Below are 11,141 nucleotides of genomic sequence, written 5' to 3'. Positions count from 1 at the left end.
TCCATGTCGACCATTCATTAACAATGGGGTTCCTCCACTCTGCAATTTCATCTACAGCTAGCAATGGTCTTTGCGCTCAATTTGAGTCCAACGTATAGACTCATTTGCTAATCGAGTCGAGTTTGAGCCTGATAAAACTCGGTTCATGAGGTTCATGAGTATTATCATGCATATATATAATAAAAATATTTTATATAATACTTTTATTTTTTGTATGTATAATAATAATTAATTTTTATTTTTATAAAAATATTAGATCATAATCGAGATCAAAATTACAAGTCACAAGCTTTTGAGTTGAGCTAAATTCAACCTCAAGCCTAGCTCTAACATGAATTGAACTCAGACCTCATAATTTTTAGACAAACCAAGCTTGAATAGCAGATAGTCAGATCCGCTTGGCTCGAATCCAAGCCAAAGACAAATGTTAGGTGTGTCCCGAACAAAATTTAATCAAAATCAACTCCCTCGCTCTTACGACCATTAATTGTGAAATAAGACAAGCAAAAATTGTATTGAATGGTCAATGATGCGAGCTGTGAATTTCAATTTTATTAAAGAGTAGTGTGGTTGTTGATCAAAGAAAATAGTCTCCTAACGGTGTGGTTGCAGCAAAATGTATGTGGGATCGTCCAATCCCATCCAACAAGCATAATGGATTTTTCAAATCCAAATTAGTTGGGTTGAATTCAGATAACATCCATTCATAGCTGGCTAAGATTGATACCATTGTTCAAAACGTAAAACCACAGTGATTTTTTTATTTAAAAAAAAAAAAAACAATAAGATAGGAATTCAGATTTCATTCTCACAAAATCCATCCTCACACCGTCCTCAACAACATATTAGACTAAGAAAATCATGGGCTCAAAACCTGTTTGAAGGATGTTAGATTTTTGGAACCCGTCCCATCCTTCTCCCAGACAACGGCCTCGTAATTCTTGGTAATCTCATCACCATCCTTTGCTTTATAAGCCGATAATTGGTGCCAGCAACTACTTGAGACTCGCCCTGAATCACCCTCTGGGGCATGAGATTGGAGTTTGCTTCCTTGTTGTGCTCAGTGACAGCGAACTCTGCAAGCTCATGGATTATATGTGGATCACTCAGATCTTTAATGGGTATCCAACCGTGTTTTCCTTGTAGAACCAGAGAATCCATTAACAAGTAGAAGAAAGGAAGCTAGGAGAGAAAGGAGAAGAAGAGATTTGAATTTCATTTTGTCGTCGGTGGTCGGGGATGTGACATGTTGGAGTCTCGGAGATCTGCCACGGAATTTATAGCCGGTTTGACGGTGCTTTGGGCAAGTCGTCCTTGAATGACAAAACGATAAACACGGGCTATTGTGTAGATAGTGTAATTGTTTGGGGGATAAAAGGGATAAATTCATATGGCATTGCGCAAATGCGGAACATCTATACTTGCCATGGATTTCACGTACATCATAAAGTCAAAGGTAAATTGCAGATTACCATCATGTACATTTGGGGTATTTACGTTTAGCCCCCTGAATTTTTGGTGGCAACAAATACCCCTCCCTGTTAAACCTGTTTATGGGCCGGGCTTAGGTTTGGGTTTTGCAACAATTTGAATAGGGGTGTCAATGGTATTCAAAAATCTGATTTTGAATTTGATATTTGATATAATCGAATTAAATTCGGATAATTCGAATATCTAATCGGTCAAATTCGGATATGACCTGATTCGATTCGATAAATATCTGAATTCAACTGATTATTTAATTCTTATATATAATATATAAAATATTTAAATATTTTATATAATTTTTATATATATAATAATTAAATTATATAAATAATGTATATATTTACATACTTTATATAAATAAAATATTTCTTTTATATATTTATTAATTACCTAAAATAATTAATTAATCGAATATTTGAATATTTTATCAGATTCAAATTCGAATATTAATTTTCAATATCTGTCAGATATCAAATTAAATTTGGATACTAGATTTTCTAATTCGATTCATTTGAATTCGGATATTATCTGATTCATTCGATCCATTTACACCCCTAAACTTGAATGGACCAGCCTGAAGAACGAGTTCAATAACCCCTACAATGCCTTTTTCGATCTTCGTATGAACCAAATGGTGTCATTTCAAAATGATGAAAATGGGTTGGGAAAACAAGCTAATCTCACCTTCATTGATAATGTATTGATGACTAAACTGATCTATAATTTGCTCATTTGACTGTGAAAAAGAAGGGACACACATAAAGAGTTTGTGCAAGGATGTAAGAAAATGTACAAAATGGTCCAATTAATAAATTAAAGAATATGGTAGCTTGGGGGGTAAAAGTGTCAAATGAGTGACGGGATATGCTCCTCACAAATGGGTGCCTCATAGGCACATCCACCGTGCATTAGGAATATTTCCCGTGAATAATAACAAATAAGTATAGGAGATGTTTCCAATGTATGATAGGATGTGTGTGTGAGGCGCCAGGTGTGAGGAGCAGATCCGGTCTCCAAATGAGAGCCTTTTTACAAGTTAACACTTAACAACGCTAGCACAGGGGGCAAAGTGTTGGTATTTGAAATTTTAGGGGGTCTTTGTTATAAAATGAATGTTATTATTAAAAGATAAATCCAAATACCAAATATGTTATTAATATTTAGTTGTACCTGCACCAACCAGGTGTTCTTACATTAGCTCTATATAAATTGGATATTTGCATTGGGTTCTGTGCAGGTTATGAAACTTACTTCTAACTTGTAATTTAACCAACTGATGGAGCTTTGTGGGTAGGATTAAACCCCACTGCCACTAGGGTTGGGGGTTAAGGGTCAATGGGGATGAGTTACCTTTGTTGTCTAGCCCTATGAAAAAAAAAATGATGTTAAATCTAAATTTCTAAGACTACATAAAAAATGGTTTTTAGCAACGTTCAATGAAATCGCTGCATAAAATTGATATTCATGGTGTTAATATAAATGGGAAAATTCTCGATCAGTACCTTATCTTTTGGCTCGAGTGGCAATTTGGTCCCCAAATTTTAAAATATAATAATTCAGTATCCAAATTTTCAAAACACGACAATCTAGTACCTGTCGTTAATGGACCATCAATTATGTATATCTCATTACCTCATGTGCGATTTAAGACTTCTGAAAATGTCAAAATTATCCTTAGAAATAAAACACAATGTTCAAAGTCATTGCAAGTCTTTGCGAAGAATAGAAAACTTTAGGTTTTATAAAATTTTTTATTTTTGTTAACTTAACACAGTAATATTTTATTCCTACAAGTAAAAAAGAGAAGAACTGGAAGCTTTGTCTTGATACTTGAGAGAGAAAGAGAGATCAGTGATTATGGACAAAGACTTTTCTCTTTTTCCATTTTCTGAATAAGATAATTACAGTAGTTAAAGGAAAACTTTTCTCCCAGAAATTGCTTTGGTTCTGGTCCGAAGATGATAGAATATTCAGAGGAGAAGAAAGACAAGTGTTGTCATAGGGATGAAAATTTTGATGGTTGGTTCTGATTTTAGCAGATGGTTGATAAAGAAAATTATATGACACTTGAAGGGCATTTGTGTCTTTTCACATGCAACTTAATGGTTGGTTGACAACAGGTACTAGATTGTCACATTTCGAAAGTTCAACTACTGGGTTGTCATATTCTAAAGTCCAGGCACCAAATTGTCACCGGAGTCAAATTGCAAAGTAATGATTGGAAATTTTTTCAATATAAATTGTTGTAAAATGTGAACTTTGGCAACGGTTAACTGTTGCTATATGTTGATTATCGTTTTGGTAACATTTATTTAAACATCGTCGAAATACTTTGTTCACCTTTATCAAAAACGTCATCAAAGCTGCTTTTGATGAGTATTTTTATAATAATAATAATAATAATATAATAATTATTATTATTATTATTATATATGGATGATCATAACAAATAGAAGACACTGAAAGATGCAAACGACGTCTCGTCTAATTGACACAACCCAAAATGGGTGCTAACTAATAGTCCAGTCCAAAATCAATTTGGACGGATTGGACGGATTAAAAAGAAATAGTGGATTGGACCAATCCAATCCAAAATATTTAATAGATTGGACTGGACCTACTTCATTCGTAATAAATTTATATTAGATTTAGTTGGATTAAGCTAATATCCGGTTCATTGATATAAGATAAGAATATAGGTGTCAATGGATCAGGTTTGGGTTAAAACCAATCTAAATTAAAATGAATTTGAACAAATTAGACGGTCCAAACATTGAATCGGACCGGTCCAAAATGGTCCAAACTATTCATTGGATTGGATTGGACCTGGTCCATTTGTAATGAACTCACATTGGGCTGGATCGGATTGGACCAAATCCAGTCCAATCGACACCCCTAGTGCAAACATTTCGAACAACTTTAGTAGAACTATGTCCTAGTTGATCATGCTAGACTATGACTGTAACTTTTTCTTCAACCAGTGCAACAACATTGCTATTTGATGACATTGGAGATGTTATGATTTTTGTTAAAATAGGAAACTGATAGAGTCTACCTTTATTGAGTCCTCTAAGAAGCACTCTCCCCGTATAATCCTTCAAGAGGAAAAAAGAAGGATGAAAACTCAAATATAGCATTGTTATCCTTGGTGAATTTACTATCGATTTTTTTTGTAAAAGAGGGCACATGATAAATATATTATAACTGCAATATAATTGATGACTACCATGAGAAATTAAATAAGAACCATATTTTTAATTTGCAAACCTGCTCCATTACTGGTTTTCACCTAATTAGATCCACCATAGTTTGATCCAAATTGAAGATTTTCTAACTCAAACATGATATGATGCGTAGCTCCCAAGTTCGGATTCCAGACCATATCAAACTGTGAAGAGTTCCCGGTGTAGAATGCTATAGGTTCAGGGGTGTTGGAATTTTCAGTGGACTATTGATCACCACCAGGAAAGGATGGGTCATATCGGTGGTGGCACTTCCATACTCCATGACTGAGAATATTGCATAGCTGATAGACTATAGTACTGTTGTGCCCCGACCATGACCTTGGCCATCAGTGTAATCGCCATGACCACATCTGCCTCTACCACGTTGTGAATTATTACGTGGTTGCTGAGAATTGTTCTTGTTGCCGGATGAAGCAATGTTAGTAGAGACATGCTCATTGGCTCTAGGTTGTTGATTGTTGTCTCGGAGTCATGACTCATGATTAAGAAATTAACCAATATAATATTAGAAATCCGAAGTTTGTCAAGATCAAATCAATTAGTAATAATAGTAATAATCGATTCATACTCGGGTCGAAGTCTGGCTAAAGTATATAAAACAAGGTCTTGCTTTGATACAGGTTCAGGAACAACCGAGAGATTATCAACAATATTCTTAGATTTTTGAACATATTCAGAAATAGAAAGTGTACATTTCTTTAAACTTTAAAACTATCTTCACAGTTGGAGAACTTTGGATCTGAAGTGTGAAGCGAACGAATTTTCTAAACATTCCAAACTTTAGACGAAGAGGACATGCCTACAACCTGGTCGAGTACACCTTTGGTGATTGATGAAACAATATCCAGCTCGGTACCAGTTGGTCCAACTAATACTAGTGATATATGCTGGGTGAGAATTATTTTCGATGGATCATATGTTTCACCGATCTCTTCAAGGGGTGCTAATGTTTTGCCTTCAACCATATCCATTAGTTTGTGGGTTTTGACAATTGGGCTGGAATACTGAATTCCAGCCTCCCATAATAGATCTACTAGTACCCCTTATAAACCGTATCCTGTTCATGAATTTGGCATCAATTCCTGGTCAAGATGCATCTCCCTTATATGGTGGGTATACAAAATTCTGACCTGGACTCATCAATCATTCTCTCCTAATTTTATGGGCAAATAGTTTGTGATGTTGGATTTGGACGTTGCAGATCCAGGTGTGACAACGGATACTATTGTGCTATTGGCGCCTCCTGTAGCCAAACTGTTGATTTACGACATGATGTAATGGCTCTGACACCAAATTTGAACTAAGAAATCACAAACAAATTGTGAAACGAATGGTTCGATAGTGACGCATTTACACCAGAACCCTTGTCATTATATAATGGTACGAGGAAAGAGTTAGAGTACAACAATAACTAGAGACTTGTATTAGATTATAGTTATATAAGAGAGATTGATAGTTAGAGATAAGATTGGACTGAAGTTATCTAACTGATGAGACAATGTTAGAGTCTTGATTATCTGATGACCTTAATATTCCTCACTAGTCAAAATTTAACCTTTTGATCTTTGAGTTACAAAAGCAGAAAAAACAGGCCTGTAGCGTGATAGTATTTGAATAGGGAATACATGTGAAAAATAAATAAATAAATCAAAACTGACTAATTAGAAAGAAGAAGAATAAGGGGATCAAGGATGGCGGTGGCAGTCGTACTGTTTGAATAATTAGGGGGCACATTTGGAAAAACAAATTAAAAACTGATATTACAAATAAGAACAGGGGAAATGAATAGTGTGACAGTCCCATAAGCAGCAAATCTAATATATATATATATATATATATATATATATATAAAAGAAATTCTTCCAATCTCACCATTTATGCATATAGCCTTTTCATTTTTCTAGAAAGTTAGACATGTGGTGATTTCTGAGAAATTTCTATTAAAGCCCACAATCCACTACCAGGCTATAGCCCCCCACCCCCCACTATTCAGAAATGTGGTATTTTAATTTTTTTGAAAATCTAGATACATGGTATTTTATGAAAAATTGCAGATAAAGCCTACATCCCATTATCACCATTCAAACACATGGCATGCATCCTATAAATTCAAAAAAATAGGATTCAAAAACTAGATAGTTTCACTCCTAAACATTCTCAATAATGGTTATTTATTAGGTTAACACATGTTTATCCATAGCCTATTAAATACAAATAGTAGGACCCATTTAAAGATTACCATAAACCCACGTTTGTTTTTAAATGAGTTTTTTTTTTGAAAAATAAATACTTAGTTAATTATAAACTTGATTTAACTTTTAGGAAGCAACTTAATTTAACTTTTAAAAATAAATAACTCAAAATAGATTTATTAGATAAATAGTAAATACCAAATAAAGTGAATAATTATTTATGAATAAGATATCATTTAATATTTTAAATCAAATTAAAAGGACATAAAATAATAGTGGGTTTTAAATAAATAGGTCAGAATAGATTGTTAATTACAAAGATGTAAAACCATATTAGTTTATTTTAATTTAATTTTTGATAACTAAATAGTAAACTTCAAACTAAATTATACACATTTAATTACCCTATACTTAGTATGGGTTCATTCTCTAGTTGCTAACAACACCAAAGAATACAACCTTGACCCTACTTGGCTGAGATCTAAAGTGGCTTTTTCCTTCTATTAAGCCACGTGGCAAGCCTCTCAAGAATCTCCTATGAAATCAAAGTTGTGTTATAGAGGGAAACTACCCCAAACAACTATGTATAGATAGGAAACTTCCCCAATATGATTTCCTTCTTCAACTACTTTTCCTTCAGGCCAAAAAAATACTCCCCATAGTTTACATTCCTAGCGGACCAAATATAAAAGAAATGAACAAGGGGTGGTGGAGAGTAAAGGTGTCAATAGACCGGTTTTGGATTGGACCTGTCCAGTCCAAAATCAATTTGGATGGATTGGACAGACCAACAAGACATATTGGATTGAACCAATCTGGTCTAAAATATTTATTAGATTGGATTGGACCTGGTTCATCCATAATAAATTTATATTGGATTGGGTTGGATTAAGCCAATATCTAGTCCATTGATATAAGATAAGAAAGTGTCAATAGACCAGGTTTGAGTTGAAACAATCTAAATCAAAACGAATTTGAACAGATTGGATGATCCAAACATTGAATTGGACCAATCCAAGATGGTCCAAAATATTCATTGAACTGGACTGAATTTGATACATTTATAATGGACTTACATTGGATTGGATCGGATTGGACCAAATCCACTCCGATTGACACCTCTAGTGGAGAGGAAATAGGGGTGATCATTTCAGCCTGGCCCGGCCCGGCCTAGCCCGGAAATTCCAGTTTTCGGCTTGGGTTTTGTGATCAGGCCCGACATCAGGCCCACAAATTTTAGGGCCGGGCTGGGGCTTAATACTTTAACCCGACCCAGCCCGCATACATTTAAGCTTGCACATTTTGTGTATAATGTATATACATGTATACATGTTATTTTACATTATAGGATATACTTTATATATAAATATTATACATATATAATTTATATTATATAATGTATAAAATAAGTTTATATGCATGCTATGTCATTTAACATATAGATATGTAATATTTTATATATGAGTGGCATTGGCCTGAAATCAGGCCCGGCCCGAGTCCATATAACCCTGGGCTAAGACTTATGTTTTAGGCTCGAAACTCCGGGCCAACCCAAGCCTGGGCCTAAACTATAGCCCTTATCATAAAGAAAAAGCCCGACGTGGCCTGGACCAGCCCGGTCCAGCCCATGATCACCCCTAATAGGAAATGAAGAGGAGGGTCAGTGTGTGGCGATGAAGAGAAAAAGAGAGATGGGTGCTTTAATTTGCCGCTGTTGTGTATCGGACCCCTATTAGGTGTTGGGAGGGAGTACGTTAGGTGCGCGGTGAACAAAATTTAATCGAAATTGATTCCCTCCCTCTTACTGTCGTTAATTTGTAAAATAAGATGCGGCAACTGGATGGTGAATTTGGCCGTGGTTGCAGAAAATGTGGGATGTGGGATGGTCCAGTCCGACCCAACAAGAATAATGGATTTTTGATATTTCGAATCCAATTTAATTGAATCGGATTTAGACATGAGACCATTATGCAATACAAATAAAAGAATAGTGAATAATTTTATTCATAAAAAACAATAATAAGTACAAGATAGGAATCCGGATTTTGTCCTCACAAAATCCGTTTCTATACCTTCCCCACAGCAGCAAATGCAGCCGTGCATTAGGAATATCAAAGTTGCAATTGAAGGAGGAAGACGACATTCAATTCCCCCACAGCATTATCTCCTATGACTATGAGGCTACGAGCGAAGAAGATGATAAGCTGTAAAGTCTAAACCTGTTCGAAGGATGTGAGGGTCCTGACACCCTTGTTAGTCTCTCCGACGACAGCCTCGAATCTTTTGCTAACCTTACCATCCCTTACTACGATTGTAACCCGATAAGTGGTGCTGCCACCACCAGATTGCATTTCACCCTTAACCAACTCCTGGGGCACGAGATCAGTGTTGGCTTTCTTGTTGTGTTCAGCCACAGCGAACTCTGCGATCTCATGGACGAGTGGATCATCCAGATCCTTAATTTCTGTCCAACCACCACCTGAGACTCCCTCAAGAAGTAGAAAAGAAGCAACGAGGAGAGAAAGCACAACAACAGATTGGCTCTTCATTTTGCTTGTATTTTGTCGTTGGCCGATGTCTTTTGTTTTTTCTTTTTCTTTCTCGGCGATGTGATGCGTTGGAGCTTGAGATCTGCCATGGAATTTATAGCTTCTCGGCCTTTGTCTGGTTCAAACTCGTCCTCGAACTTGAATGGTTAAACGATAAACACGGGTTCTTTTGGTGGCAACAAAAATACCCATGATGGGTTAGTTTTTAGATTCTAATTCTTTGCCTCTCTCTGTTAGACCTGTTTATGGGCCGGGCTTGAATTTGGATTTTGCAACAATTTGAATGGACCAGCCTGAAGAACGAGTTCAATACAGTGTAAAGCCAAGCTCGAACCCTGGCATATGAATTGGAATAATACCCCCTAGAATGCCGTTTTCGATCTTCTTATGAGATACAACGGATGTCATTTCAAAATGATGAAAATGGGTTGGGAAAAGGGAACGGGATTGCTCCTCACACTTGGGCCTCTCACATGCACATTCACCGTGCATTGGGAACATCTCCCGTAAAAAATAACTTATAAGTATGGGAAATGTTCCCAATGCCTGCTAGGCTATATTTATCACTATAGCCACGGATAACTATAATTTCTTGGTTATTATTAGAAGTTATTCATCTTTAGCTGCAATCATTTTATTCCTAGTTCATAAATAATAATCATATAATATTCATTTAAAATATTTTTATTTATTAATTACTTTTTATAGTAAATTAATAATTAAGAATTTATTAAAATAAATGAATATAATTAATAATTAACAAATTATTAGCTCATTACTATTGCATAACAATAATAATTAATGATTTCTATTTAATAATGATTAAACTATAAAATAAATTATTAATAATTTCATAAGTACATTAATAAAATGAAAATAATTTCAAAAATAAAAATGAATAAGTATCAATTATTATTTGATTAATTAAAACTAATCATCAAAAAATAATTTAATTATTTAAGTAAATTAATTATTAATAGAAAATAATAAACTAAATATGAAAACAACTAACAGTAAATTAATTAATTACTTATGAATGGAAATAATATTGACAATTAAACTAAATTATTTAAATTCATAAATAAATTATTAATGAAGAAATACTTATACAATATAGATAAATAATTATTAATTAAACAATAACTAATAAATCATTTCAACCACTTTACTATTTTTTTTTTTTGCCTCAATGTAATTTTTAACTTTTTTTATTTGTGAAAGATGAAAACTAAAATAAATCAATATATATATCTATATATATATATATATATATTTATATATATTTCAAAACAGCATTATATATTCTATATATAATAAAACATATAACACTAACCAATGTTTAGAAAGCTGGGTGAGACTAGCTAGTCAGATTATTGTTAAACCATGACCCAACTCTTAACCAATTCGATCATACACATAACCCTATTTACTTCAAAAAGAAAAAAAGCCAAAACCATCAACCAAACTGATCTAACCCAAGAACTAATGAATTGGTTTTGGGTAACATTTTTGCTACCTATGTGTTTTAAAGTATTGAAGGCACCTTACCCTACTATTTTTGCCTTAGAGCCCCAGATTGGAAAATTTTGCTATTGGACCTAGATTTTGTGTTTAAAACCCAGTCGAGGCTCGGGTCCTCATTAGAGCCCCAGATTTTAGGGTTGGGC

The 11,141-nt window shown here is 34.3% G+C and overlaps 1 pseudogene; it reads right to left on the bottom strand.

Annotated features, from left to right (window-relative positions):
* Positions 1-9,138: 9,138 nt before the first annotated feature.
* LOC148852469 (cysteine proteinase inhibitor 1 pseudogene) lies at positions 9,139-9,474 on the bottom strand (annotated as a pseudogene).
* Between the last annotated feature and the right edge of the window lie 1,667 nt (positions 9,475-11,141).

The sequence above is a fragment of the Nelumbo lutea genome, chromosome 5, assembly GCF_056320005.1.
Source record: "Nelumbo lutea isolate HS-2025 chromosome 5, American lotus-T2T, whole genome shotgun sequence".
Taxonomy (NCBI): Eukaryota; Viridiplantae; Streptophyta; class Magnoliopsida; order Proteales; family Nelumbonaceae; genus Nelumbo; species Nelumbo lutea.
This window is presented reverse-complemented; position numbering and strand designations above follow the sequence as displayed.